The sequence below is a fragment of the Contarinia nasturtii genome, unplaced genomic scaffold (genome assembly GCF_009176525.2).
Source record: "Contarinia nasturtii isolate CC-2019 unplaced genomic scaffold, AAFC_CNas_1.1 Cnas_scaffold_630, whole genome shotgun sequence".
Lineage (NCBI taxonomy): Eukaryota > Metazoa > Arthropoda > Insecta > Diptera > Cecidomyiidae > Contarinia > Contarinia nasturtii.
In genome coordinates, this window is record NW_022197981.1 from 182,913 (window position 1) to 197,335 (window position 14,423).

A 14,423-nucleotide genomic window follows, 5' to 3' on the forward strand; every position below is an offset into this window, starting at 1 on the left:
CATTCAATATCTCCGTAGCAGTGTCGTTCGGCCATTTAAAATCGCAACGCCTTTTCTTACTTCATGCCAGCCAAATATTTAAGTCGTTTGTTTTGGCTTCGAGCAAACACACTAGCATGCAGCGCGTGAAAATACAAAGTCATAAAAGTAAGTTGGTGTTATTGTTATTTGTTTTTGCAGCGTGTCCCCATCCAGTGTTTGGTGGCCATATTTCATGGGTTTTCTTATCGTAAACACCGATCATAAACATCGATTTCTTGTCTCTGCTATTGAACATTTAAGTGGAGAGCAAGCGTTCGTTTGTTCGCTCGCTCTTGTTCACACTTTGTTTATGGCTACACACGAAAATCGCACAATGCCGAACATTATCGTTAACCACATAGTGTGAAGGAAATCATCATATCTAAATTGCCATTTTGGCTATCTTACGTAGCGCATATACATGTATACTTTTCGTTTTTCTTGTTCATTCACAATTGCACACACAAGGCTTACTCGCGTGTACGGACACACACACAGAGAGAGAGAGAGACACAAACACCAATGCGTTCCCGTTTTGCAAACACTCGAAAAAAGATAAAGTAAGAAAAACTAAGAAATCGCCCTGGTGAGCGAATGAAATAAAAAGCATGGAAACAACCGATAAAAACATCACCACCGCTCTTTTTCGTGGCTTCAGTTTCGATAAGAACGTTTTATATCTCAACGTGGTATGTATCTCTTTTATTCTCTCACCATCCACATTCTCGTTCCCGTCTAAAGAAGCCCAACGACCTTCAAAGAAATTGTCCCTTTTGTCACTTGTAAATAAACTGCAATGTATACTGCAAACCATTGACAATAACTGGCATCGAAAGTGTTAGTTAGTAGCAAAGATTGAATACAGAACCACAACCCCATTCCATTCTCTCGGTGTAGCATTTTGTTTCGGTTTTCGTGCTCTATTTGTGATGTGAGACACAAAAAAAAAACGTTCAATTGTATAAATGAAGCTTTCGATCAAAAGCAACACGATGGAGACGCCGCGTTAAGAACGCATCAAAAAAGCTAACAGCTAATTAAGTACTATTCGCTTTTTGTACCGTTTCTAGACATCACTTCTTCGAATCTTATTCATTGGCTTAATAACTATTTGATAGGCTCTATTTATCACTGACGAAGAAAATACACAAATCGGAAGTCACGATATATTGAAGTGATTCAGTTTGTATTTGAGAAGTGTAAACTGTTTAGTGCTGTATTTTCTTTGCTTCTTTTGTATTTTCTACGGTTCTTGTGCTAAATTTCCGTAGCGTATATTTATCGATTATTATATTGCATAATGTTTGTAACCGAAATTTGACAAAAGACATCAATTCAATATATTTAAAAAAAAAACAGCAGTGTAACGGGTATAGTGCGGTAACAATTTATCTTATTTTTTCGGTGTCGTCGTTATTGTTTTTTTTTCGGCTGATTGAATTCAAAATGGAGAAAATCTATCAGAGTGTAAGCGTGCACAAAGTATGACGTTACTGTGTCGGCTGCCTCGGGATTGATAAGTGAGGAAAAAAATAATGTTATTTGATGTCATCATAACAAATGTGAATGATTAATAGCACATGTTGAACGTAGGAGAAAAAAAATATGACGACAACGGCATTGACAGTAACCGAACCCGATTCGCACATGTAGGATCGAAGGATCGTTAAAATCAGCATCTCAAAATAGCTGAAATTCAAAGTAAGCGGCAAAATACCATCAACAAATGTATTTTTACTTTCTTTCTGTCATTTCAATTGAACCTTTTTGTATCTGCGTCAACATATGCATGCGCAAACAAAATAATTATGCCTGTTTGCTCATATGTTCTCATTAAATTGCTCGCAATATTTTGAGCATTTGGTCGTTCACTGTCGCGTTAAGCATGTTTACATCGAATCACCGAATACGGAAACAACAACACCAACATTTTTATCAATGAATGCAAATGTTCTTCAATCACACTCGTGACGGACGAACAAAATTCAACTATGTATAAACATTCATGTGTATTTCGTTTCTATCCTCTTCTCTCAGCATACGGTGTAGCGTTGTGAGTATGGTTTATGTGGTACGTTTTATTTGCCCTCTTCTTCGTATGCCCGTTGCCGTCGTTTCTGTCCGACGTTTATTGTCGCAGTCGTCGTTTGCTTCTTAAATTGAACATTTCGAAAAGAGATGCACATACAAAGACATTTCTATTAATAAACTGACTTTTCGTATTTTGTATGTGATTGAGGCAATGCGACGCGCATTATATTTGTTACGTATTCGTTTTATTCGGTTTGTTGTGCTTGCGAGTTTGTCGTCGTCATTGTCGTTGCTTCGTTTCGTCGTCGTTGTTGTTTTTTTTTTTAATGACCAGAGCATAAAATCCACATCGACTCATTTATTTTTAGTAAGTTGCATTTAGTAATAATTGTAACTCATTCTATTCATATCTCTCTCACATTTGTGTGTATATGTGCATTGTGCAAAATATTCATTTGGTACTTACTTGCTATTGAGTGTCGTGATTTTTATGGTCGAGATTTTGGAAGACTTTCAAATGCAATATTCATTTCCACTTTGCTTTTTTTAATTTCATCATGTCTCTTCGTGGTTTGCTCCCTGCCCCCCTTTTTTCATCCGCTTTCATTTTGATGAAATTTTTTTTTGGCCGAGTTTCGGCACAAATCATGTGCTATATGAAAATCACTTAACAGTGAACACAAGAAATGCGCAACATCCTTCGAACTTTTTTAGTATCTTTTCAACAAAAACCTAGGGGACGGAAGCCATTAGCTAAATTTTTTGTAGTCCATGTAAAAACTAGAAAAATTAGCAAAAATTAGTTAATTCGCCATTTTGATTTTGTTTCATCAATATGTCATTCGATGACCAAATAAGTTTTATAACTCGACTATTGAAAGGAACAAGCATTTTTTGCACAATTTTGTATTAAAAAGTGGAATTAAATAAAAATTTATATTATTACAAATGAAAAAATATTCAATTTACATCTCATTATGTCAAACGTACAGTTGGTAGAACTGTCAATACAAAAAACTAGAAAACTAGCACTTTCATAAAGGAATATTAGCAGTGTTTCATATATCGCTATCAGTATCCGTAAGATAACTGAGAGGGATATATTCAGCCAGATATGAGTGTCAAAATTGTGTCAAAATTGCATTAGACACGCTTACCATCTCCAATGTCTAATTTAGACAGTATCATATCTGGCTGAATATATCCCTCTCAGTTATCTTACGGATACTGATAGCGATATATGAAACACTGAATATTAGCATTACTAGATTTTTCAAGCAATAAACTAGAAAATTAGCATTGGTTTCTCTCCCCTAGACAAAAAAGGAAGTTAACATTTCCCCTTCTCACTTATTTCGTCGGCACTATGTGTGTTTTTCTTCAAATGTCAACTGTTACATGCTTATGTTTTCATGAAATCAAGTCACAAACAATGTTCATAACTTTCATTTTAAATGGAAATGATATAATTGACAAACACACTAATTGAAAACAACGAAAAAATAATAATTCCAAAATGGATCAACGTATTTTATGTTTACTGGCTTGAATACGAAATTCATCAAATGCATCATACCCATGATATGAACGTATCCGCATGACTTACAACGGCATATCACATGGGCTCTGTAGATAACAGCATTATTATTTGAAACAATATTTAACATATTCAACTTTTGTTTTAATTAAAATATGAACCAATGATTTCCTTCCACATTGATAATCACATTGAAAACTTTAACTTTCAGTTTCACCTTCTGCCACTGAAAAAAGCATTTTATTTTTTAATTAAAAAAAACTATAATTTTTGCATTTCACAAATTGAATGCGTAACTTTGCTATCAAAACGAAATGAATATAATTGCTGACTAAAAAAAATGTGAAACGTTAAGGCTCATTCAAAAATCAAAAATTTACTTCACAAAATATAGTAAAAAAATATCCTGATTTATAAACAAAGGTATATCACTTTGTTTGAAGGATATTAATTCGATATTTTGATGAAAATTTACGGTGAAAATAATTGAAGTTGCGCAAAATGATTTATCGATTTTCTGAAAAATAATTTCATTTTGAGTTTGGAATGATCATTTTTTTGTATCGAAAATGGAAAAATGTTGTAAAACAGCGTAGAAAAAGTTTTACTGGCATTTTAAAATTGGATTTTTTGTATATTTATTGTTGAGTGTTTTTTTTTCTTTCAAATAATTCATCACTTTTATAACACACACAATAGACACATTCGATTTTGACTTTAAGTACAATTATGGTAAAAATCAATGCAAATAGGAACCAATTTTCAAGTTGATTTTTTCATCTGAACAAATTTATAATGTCAATGTTTAAGTTGATTTTTTTTAATTCTAAATGACAATGCCATCTATGTATCTGTATAGATGGTAAAATGTTCTTTTACTTTTATTACGTATTTATGAATATGAAAAATACAATTCATTTGAGAAAAAAAACATAAACATGTTGTAATAATTCTTCAAACATAAAAAAATGCCGAGAAAGAACGAGAAAGAAAGAAGGAAACAAATCGTGTTTAATGTTATGCATTTGGCTTCAAGCGTTTTGGCCCAAAATATATTCTGGCTAATTTTCTTTTGAAGAAAAACTTTTAAAAACAAAAAAAAATTCTTCCCATTTAAGAACTTTTCGTTTTCATGAATCTTTTGGAATTTTGATGAAATACACACAGCGTAAGAGTGAAAAAAGATCACATTTTTGGACTGTTTACTAAATTAAAACATTAAAACGCCACACATTCTTTTTTCGCTAATTGTTTACATTGGTTTATTAAAATTCATAATATAGCTAATTAAAAGCGTTTGGGGTTGTTTTTAATTCAAATTGCATTTCATATTTGGTGAAAAAACTTTTTCAGGCTTCAAACGAGTGTTGTTGTAAAAAGAACTTTTAATTTGAAACAGAATTATCGCAAAATGTTAGTCTGGATGTAAGTATGTTGAAAAAAAAAATTGGTATACATGAATGTTTATCTATATATAAGTCTCATTTTATTTTATGAGTTAAAAACAATGTCAACTTTGACTGGTTTAGTGTCAAATCTGTCATAACTTTCCAAGTGAAAACAACAACAAAAAATACGATTATCGCATAACAGCGAGAAAAAAAACAATGTAAACTTAATAAATAAAATGGAAAACTTTTTCTTGTCATAATGAAGCACTTTTTTGATGGTTTGATGTCAATCTCTTGATAGCAAATATGCTTATGATTTAAATTGATTGAATATACCGATTGATTGTAATAGAAGACAAAGGTTATCCAATTTATGAAAGAGTGCACTGTTTCAGCGCAAAGAGAACAAGAAAAGCTTAATAGCTGTTAGCCGCAACCGTTCGAACAAATTTTTGGGCTAACAAGAGTTTTACTCTTGTGACGACAAACTGTGTTGCTATTCTTAATGTTTTTCAACGTAATTTATCTATGATGGAAGTGATTAAAATATATGTATTATCGGGAGACGGAGAAAAAGAAACGATGGCCTCGCATTCGTTAAATAAGCGGTATAATTGATCCAGAGAATTAACAAGCTCACTTTTATAAACCGTTAAATTAACAATTCAGCGGCTCGATTAGCGTCTAAATATAGACGGAAGTTTATTTAAGTCTCTTAGAAAAGGTCATCTTTCATGAAATGTTATATCTTTTTTGCTCTCTTTTCCCTTCTTCATCTCGATAGAATTTATGTTGGTATATTTTGAGCATGAAAATGCCGTTGAATGTTCGTTACTTTTTTGTTTACGTACGTTGTACGTATATTTCTTTGCATTTTTCCAAGGCATTCAATTTGATGTTTGTGAATGTGCGTGTTGGAGTGGCTGTTTATATCTTTTTTTCTTCTTCTTACTTGAACTTTTTTCTTCGGTTAAAAATCAATAAGAGGGAAAAGTTTTTAACATGTATTTTCACTACGCCCACTCTACAAACTGTTCCTTTCAAAAATTAGCAAAATATATTGGCTATAACTATAATCTATATAGTCGTGTCTCGCATCCATAAATTTGACAACAAAATTTTCTCTTTGTTTTTCACTGTCGACCCACACCCTTGTGGTTGTTCTTTTAATGAATTCATTGCCAATGGTTAATTAATTATGTCCAATTATAATATTTAGATTTTTTTAGATTCAGGGAAAATCATCTTCTTCCACAAATGTTACTCAAAGTTCCTACCACAATTTCACATCGTCTTATTTGGTTAAGTGCGAAAAGAATTTTAATCTTTTCTTGAAGCTAAAAAAAATAGAGGAGGATATCTCTCATATCGTTATATATTCGTTTGAATTGAAACTGAAATTGAATTATTTATGTCGCAATGATGGAAAAAGAATTGTGACGAAATTGAAAACGTTCAAGTGACTGTGTCATTCGTCAAACAAGTAAACCAATAAAATAAATGTATGTACTCATGCTGGAAAATGTGCGTAAAATGTGAAAAACATTGTGTAAACAAGGTGTGAGAGAGAGAACCACCAACAGCATCAACAACACACATTCTCGGTAAATTTAACTGGAGAAAAATTATTTTCAAAAGTTATACTGGCATTTCGAATGTATTGAGTGTGATTGTCGATCGGATGGCGAGAGTGGCAAAAACATACACATTTTTCGTCTGCGTGCATACCAGTGTGTCCATAATACATAGAAATAGCACTAAATAGTGTCGATATCTACACTATATCGGTCCATATATGGAAGATATTGCTGCACGGCATCGTATCGCCCGATCGATGTGAGTGCAGACGGCAAAAATCACAAGTTGCCGTGCGGCAGTAGAAAGATGCGTCAACATGTTTGCCGTCCGCACTCACTTCAATCGTGAGCTACGGTGTCTTGCGGAAATATCTTCCATATATAGTGCACCGATATAGTCTAGATATCGACACTATTTAGTGCTATTTCTATATGTTATGGACACACTGGTGCATACGAATAAGGAAGTCAGTTGTGCAAAACGATGCGAAAATAGCAACAGAATATCGAAATGTTGGAACATTCCAGAATATAATATAAAAATACATTATTATGTTCTTTGGTCACACATGGAGAGAAATGGCAATTCCATTTAGTACATTCCAGTCGAAATGAGAGCTCGAAGACCAATTCGTGTTGGATAGACACGATTCCAAACAACTATGTACCATGCGAATGTTGAATGATGCTTTGGCATACCAAACCTACACGAATTTCTTTTCGTTTTGGAGTAATATCCAAGTACATATTTCAGCCGCACAAATACACTCTCGTACAATTTTTTCGGTCGTTCTGCGTGGCTTTTGTTTGACAGATTATTGGTCTTATTTTATTTTCTTTTTCTTGCTTGATTTTGATTTCATATGACTGCACCGAAAATTCTTGAAAAAAAAAAATGCGAAATTGAAATCGGGAGGTTCGACAAACGAGCAAGTCGTAGAACGAACGAATTGACGAAAAGTAGAGTCATAAGCCGTTTGTGTAACGTAGTCATCATGTTTCTGGTATAATTTCCTTTTTTTTTACTTCGGACAAATAACAGCAAAAAAAAAACGAACGGCACACAAGAACAGAAACAAGAGAACGCGACGAGGAAAGATGCCTCTCGCGCAGACACAAACAACAGCAAAAAGATTCATTTCAGAAAATAGTACGTCTTCAAGTAGCTCTACCACCATAATTTCTTGCTCTCATTTTGCTCTCCATAACATTCTCTCTCGCTTTCTCTCTCTCTCTCGGGCTCTTATTTTCCACATTTTCTCCCCATTTCGTACTCTGTCAAACATTACACGTCTCGTCGATAGTATCTCATGGTAGTTGTGAATGGTGAATGGTGGTAGTGTTACAGCCAGTTGGAGCTCAAAAGTGCTCAAATTTCCAACCATTTTGGAGTCTCATCTCGTTCTACGCGCTTCCAAATGTTCAATTAAATGAATGTTATGCATAAACCATATCGTTTCTCTTATGTTCGTTTCATTCACTTCGTGTGTGAAGCTGAAAAGCGCATTTTTCGTTTTTCATTATTCCATCATATATTCAATAAAAACAGTTCTATATCATTTGCGTGTTGCTATTATGGAGCTTCAAGTCCATTTCACGTCGACTATGCTCCATTCAATTATTCCTTGTTCTTTCTTGTTACCCAATCTTGTTATTGGTATTTGTATGTATTTGTGTGTGGGAAAAAGAGAGAGAGGGAGAGAAAGATTTGTGTATATATGAGGATATTAAATCGACTAAAACCGCTTTGCGGAATGTCAATTAATGCCATGAACAACTGAAATTTAATAATATCAACGAGTGAAAAGGCAGACACTCCAAACACAATCGAATAAAAGAAAGAATGAAAACACGAATAAAAGAAAGAAAAGAGAGAGAGAGCGAACAAGAGTGTAAAAAATGCATGGAAAATTTAATTTTGGCTTGCTGCGTTGTTCGTGTTGCGAAAAAAGAGAATACAAACCACTTAATCACGTAACCAAGATTTGCACAATGTTCGGCATTCGAGTGTTTGGTCTGTCTCAATTTTGTTGTCACAGTGAATCTTTAATTCTTGTATAATTTGCACATCGCAATTACTTATGGAATATGGAATAAATAAGAAAATGCTATAAGAATTTTAAAAAGAAAACCAAACAAAAATTCGAACGAAAACGAAAAGAAAAGGCAAGCGTGTAGAAGACATGGAGAATACACTATTGGGAGTGTCAATATAAATTGCGGTGCGCTTAACATTTAGTTGACCAAACATTTATTATGGTTTTTGATGTGCCCGGGAAATTTGGGGAAAAAACAAGAGAGACGATTGAAGAAATCAACGCATGCTAACGAAGAAATCAGAAATCATCCATTGTCTTGTTCTTTGACTTACTCAAGACTTCACACAGCTGGAGATAACAAAATTATATTTTATTATTGAGTGGTTGCCCATTGAGATGAGATCAAACATTTGGTTGCATTGTTATTGAAATTGTTCAAGTGCAGAAATATTCTTGGTATTCAAACCATTGCTCATTTCGCAAAGTCAAAGTGAATGTCTGTCTACTTTTTTTATTGTTCGTTCATTCTTCTATCTAATTGCTCATCGATAAAGCCAAACAATTCATTTGTCACGTTCAAGCAACAACAAACTTCAATCACATCATTTATACAAGCAAGCCACACCAAACCATTCCATCTGTCTTCTTCTGCTACTGCTGATTTTATTCGATGCCATCGTTTGTTCGTTAGGTGTATTGCAATTTTGTGTAAATATAATTTGCGCTGCATGACATTTTATGACACCGAACAATCAAAATGTGTACAAGTCAATGTATTGCTTCTATATATTGTTGAATTTTTATTCACTTTCTCGCTGTTCTCTCTCACTCTCTATCCACCTTTCTCTGAATAGCATACGTATTTTAATCAAAAAGGGCACGCACGCAACGCCCTTTTCATACATTGTCGCATCATTTTCAAATTAAAAAAAAAAATTGTGCGATAACGACGATGCAACGATATGAAATATTGTATGCCTATTTATTCCATAGACATTGTGTATAAAATGGTATCCAATGGACGTATATATTCGATAGAAAAAGCTCGGAAAATGCACACATAGACAGAATTTTTTTTACAAACACACATCTTCACATGTATCGGTAGTAACGTGTTAAGAAATATAAAAGACACAACTAGCTACGCGCTTTTCTACCTATTCATCTCACTTTCGTCTACGATCTTCAAGAGTTTTTTTTGTTCTTTTTTGCGTCTTCGTGTATGTGTATATATAAAGGCACACGATTTTTTTTCCATTTTCTCCATATCGCACAAAGTTTCCCATTGAAACGATTGGATAGAAAATGTGCGTGGATAATGCCAAACCAACAAAAAAGAAACCATCACAAATGAATAACAAACGATGTTGAAGAGAAACAGCAGCAAAAGCAGCTGCATCAACGCACAAGTATGATTTTTCTTTTCAAGACAGGTTTGGCAGGCGAATTGAAAATGAAAGGAAAAAAGAAGATCTCAATCGCCTACGATACCGAATATATATATTTTTTTTTTTTTCGTTGGCAATTTTCTCAACGTCTATATGTGCGATGAGCCATTTACATTGTTAGCTCACTGAATGCGACAACAAAAAGAACGTTAAGCAAAGAAGCGAACAAAAGCGTTTGTTTCGTTTCACATCAGTAAAACAAGCACACCATTCTACACATACAAATATATATTCGTCTTTTATATATACACACACACACAAAGAGAGAATCAACGAGAACGATATGGCACGGGATGCTATTGTGAGTGTGTTGATAGCAAGTTCCACGGTGTGTGTGTGTGTGTGTACAAGATGAAACACCCGCTCGACAATTGAGCGAGCAAGCCAGTGATGGAGTTGTAGAGATTGAGGGAGACAGAAAATAAAAAGAGAGTAGCTGTGGCTGAGAGAGGAATCGGTAACGTGAGCATCCATTTTCATAAACGTTCTCAAATAAGTTGGATACGATGAGTGTGTACGTTTTACCGTATCGATGAATGACAGTGAATATTCCTTCTCTCAATGTGTCTCGGTATTGTATGCTTTTTTCTCATTTCTATAGAGAAAAAGAGATATGATATGGTTGCGTATTTGTAAATGCCGAATAGAATTTGAGATTTTTCTTTTTTTGGTTTGTTATCGTCAATTTTCAATTTGTAATTTAAAACAAATCAAAAATGAAAAATCGATTTGTTTTCATTTCATCTATTCAAAAATTTAACCAATAAGAATTCTCCACCCATATCGCTTTATGCCTGATTTTATTCGGAATATTTGCTTAAATAAATTCAAGGCTCGTTCAACCAAAAATGTGTGCATATATACGCATATGTATATGTGAATTGTTTGCGCGTGTGTGTATGTGTTTAAAGAGAAAAAGCTACTTCTGCTGCTGGTGATGCTGAATAGCGTAGCCGTTCTTAAATTCTCCGTGTTCATGTTTTCAGTGGTCTCTTAGCATTCGTCGCGCGTGTTTCTCGATTTGCGTTTGTGATTCCACTATATATAAATAATTTTGTACACACGAAATAGATGTGTGTCTTTTGAAAAGTGAGTGAAGCCAGAATACACAAAAAAAAAGACAGAGACACCATACAACTAGACAGTAGCGCTTAAACCTGTAACCAAAAATAAATCCTTCGAACAGATTCACAAATTCAGTGATGTTTCATTTTCGCATTGAGATTGTTGACGATTGAGGTTTTCTGTGTTTGAAACGGTTGTTTCAGTTTCATTTAAACTAAGTTCAAACTCTCGACAAAATTCACAAGATAAAAAAAAACATATTGTGCAACGCGCCGTACAGAGAAAAAAGGCAGCAGCATCAGTAGCAAAAAAAAAATAACAAAAACAAAACTACACATATAACACATGTGCAATTGTATGAACATTGTGGTGCTGTTACGACAGTTGAAGATCCAGTGCGCTTCATTGAAAAACATTTTTAGTTTAGTGTATGTGTGTGTGTTTTTTTTGCGTGAAATAAAAAAAAAATCAACATGAAAGTACAACAAAATCTTGTTTTGAACGAAATACATACGGTGCAACATGAAGGATACAAAAGAAAAACCTAGAGGAATATATTGAACGACACTCACATTCTCGACGCTCATACTTTACATCAACATCATTGCGTTTGAATTTTACAGTTTAGATTTCGTTTTTCGTATGCACAAATTCTATGTAGTTTAGTTGTGTATGAATTTTTCGGAGGTTCATTGCTAAGGTAAACAATCAAAAAGTTTTTTTTTTTATTTTGAAATCAATTTTTTATAACACATCCCATCCATATAGATGCCGTTTGGGCATATCCAATACACATCAACAGCGAGTTGAAATGAGAGTTCAACTATGCGGGAAATCCTCATATAAAACCATATGATTTTATTAGGGATGATGTGTGTATGTCGTTTCGAGTTTTTCATGTGTTGTTACTTTTTTTTCCCTTTTTCTCTGTTTCTGTTACAACTTCTCCATATTCGTATGTTTTGTTCTACAGGACGATAATAAACGATACCGAGCCTTGAAACTTTTGCTTCGTGATTTTGTTTTTGTTTTGTTTGCATTTTTCGTATGTATAAATTACTTCGAAATATTATCGATCCGAAACATTGCTAAATTGACGGGCAATTTTTTTTTTATCACGCAAACATTTATAATTAATTATGTTACAAAGTTGAGTTTTCTTTATGTGATGTCAATGTGTGTTTCAAACAAACCTGATCAAGTGCAGCCACCACCGATAAAAATTCAACCGAAAATCCGTGGGTGGATTTTCTGAATACACTCTAATTTCTTTCGTTTTTTCTGCAAATTTTTGGTTTCGCCCTTTCTTCGGTACCACCCTCGAATCGGCTGATCTCTATATGTCCCCCTATTTGTGGTTTAGATAAAGAAAAATGAATGTATACCATTTTTGTAAAGATAAATGAGTCTTGAAAATTTCGATTAAATGTTAAAATTCGACACATGATAGACATACAGAATTTGAAGTGAATTAAGTGTCAAATATACTCGCGGGATATGAACGAAAGGTTTCACCATCGCTCGCCTTTAAAATTATGAAACATTTAATATTTCATGAGAGTGGAAGGCGATTGAATGATAACACACATGCACACAGACACAACAGTATTATTCCGAGACGAGCAGGTACTCTCGACTTACCATTTTGTTATAATATCGTTTAAGTGGTTTAAATACGCACCATAACACATTTAACTGTTGAATTATTTAATCTGTGGCTCATATCTAAAATGTTTAAATGACATGGAATAGCGGTGGTACATAAAAGAAAAATCAAGACATACATTTTTTTTGCGCAATTGATTCAATTCTTTACAAATGCATTGCAATGCATTGTGCGCGTTGAAAAGATTTGGTGACGGATCAAATCGGATTCCGTGAAACGCAAATCTGAGGCGGTGACAATAAAAATCAGAAAAAAAAACCGAGATGGTAGGCACACGCATAAATTGCATGAGATTGAGTTGTGAGAAATGCTAACAAAAGCTAATAAAAACAAAACGATTATATCAATAAAAACGTTGTGAAAATCGATTGTTGAGCTGTGGTGGCGACGTCAACGATGACACGCAATTTCACACATTCACAACAATTCATACATTTCGGTCGTAGCGATAATGGAGTTCGAGGTAAGCTCTCGACTAGCGACATTTCACTCAAACTCAAAATCATCCGAAATGCTTCAGATTCTTTGGCGATATATTCATTTTCGGTTTTCCATTGATATATACCATTTTGTTCCAATTCTACTCTGTCAATTGAGTAATTATAATCGCTTTTATAATCAATGATAAGCTCAATTGGATTGTTTACGCAAAACAGTGGATACTGTCCGACTATATAATCTCAGGCTTGCCTCTCTCGTAGTTTAATCTCGTTGAGCTTTTGCTCCCCGCATTCATTCACTAGTTTTCTCTCTTATATTTCAAATGAATTTCTATCTATCCATTACGCTATTCTGTCTTCTGTCGCAGTCAAGCAATAAAGATTAAAATTTATGATTTGTGTGCGGCTCTCATACAGATGTGATTTTATTGTTTCTCATCCCCTACCTCTCTGTCTCTTCCAATCGCACATTCTGTATCTCTGTGTCTATTCTATTTCTATTGCAATATACATATATGTGTTTGTCACCAAAAGGGTATTTCGTATCAAACGATACTCATCAAATGCAAACACATCGAATGTAAACTTCTACAGATAATAACCGCTATTCGTTTGACGACCGGACGAATGAAGTCGATGCTCAATCTGCTACATTACCTTTGGCGCTACAAAAAAAAACGAATCCTAATAGGCAAAAAGGTGTTTTTGAAAGCTTACACATCACTTTTTTCCATTGTTACAGCCCACACACACATGGTCACCACACTCAGTATACATTTCTATATATTTTATATTTACATAAAACATGTCCCAGCTTCTATGAAGAAAATGGCACTCGAAATTTTACCTTCCGTTTTTGTATTACATTCGGTTTTTTTTTTTCGTTCTTCATTCCGTTTCAATTTGACAAATTGAATAAATAAACAATACAATTGTTGATGAATTACATTGCCTCTTGGTACGGACCGTTTTTTTTTTGTATGGTTAAAATAACATTTCGAGATAAAATCCAAAAGAAATACCTATATACATAATTTAATGGGTATTCAGTTTGATTTATTTCAACCTGGAATGAAAAAATTTCGGAAAATAAAAATTCATCGATGTGACTGTGGTCAAAAACTCACCCCCATCTTCAACGGTATTTGACTAATAAATTCATGGATTTTTCTATCAATTATTTTGCTTGTTCGTTCGAAAATGTGAAT

At 33.8% G+C, this 14,423-nt stretch overlaps 1 protein-coding gene across 3 annotated transcripts in view; it reads left to right on the forward strand.

The window, feature by feature from the left end:
- Positions 1 to 1,624: 1,624 nt before the first annotated feature.
- LOC116340034 (ALK tyrosine kinase receptor) overlaps positions 1,625 to 14,423 on the forward strand; it is a 42,400-nt gene continuing 29,601 nt past the window's right edge. For 2 of the 3 annotated variants that reach the window (XM_031766181.1, XM_031766183.1), the window contains exon 1: positions 11,046 to 11,809. The gene's annotated coding sequence lies outside the window, so the exon portion shown is untranslated. Of the gene's footprint in view, positions 1,723 to 11,045; positions 11,810 to 14,423 lie in introns of those variants that run through there. The other variant, XM_031766182.1, reaches the window with a different exon arrangement.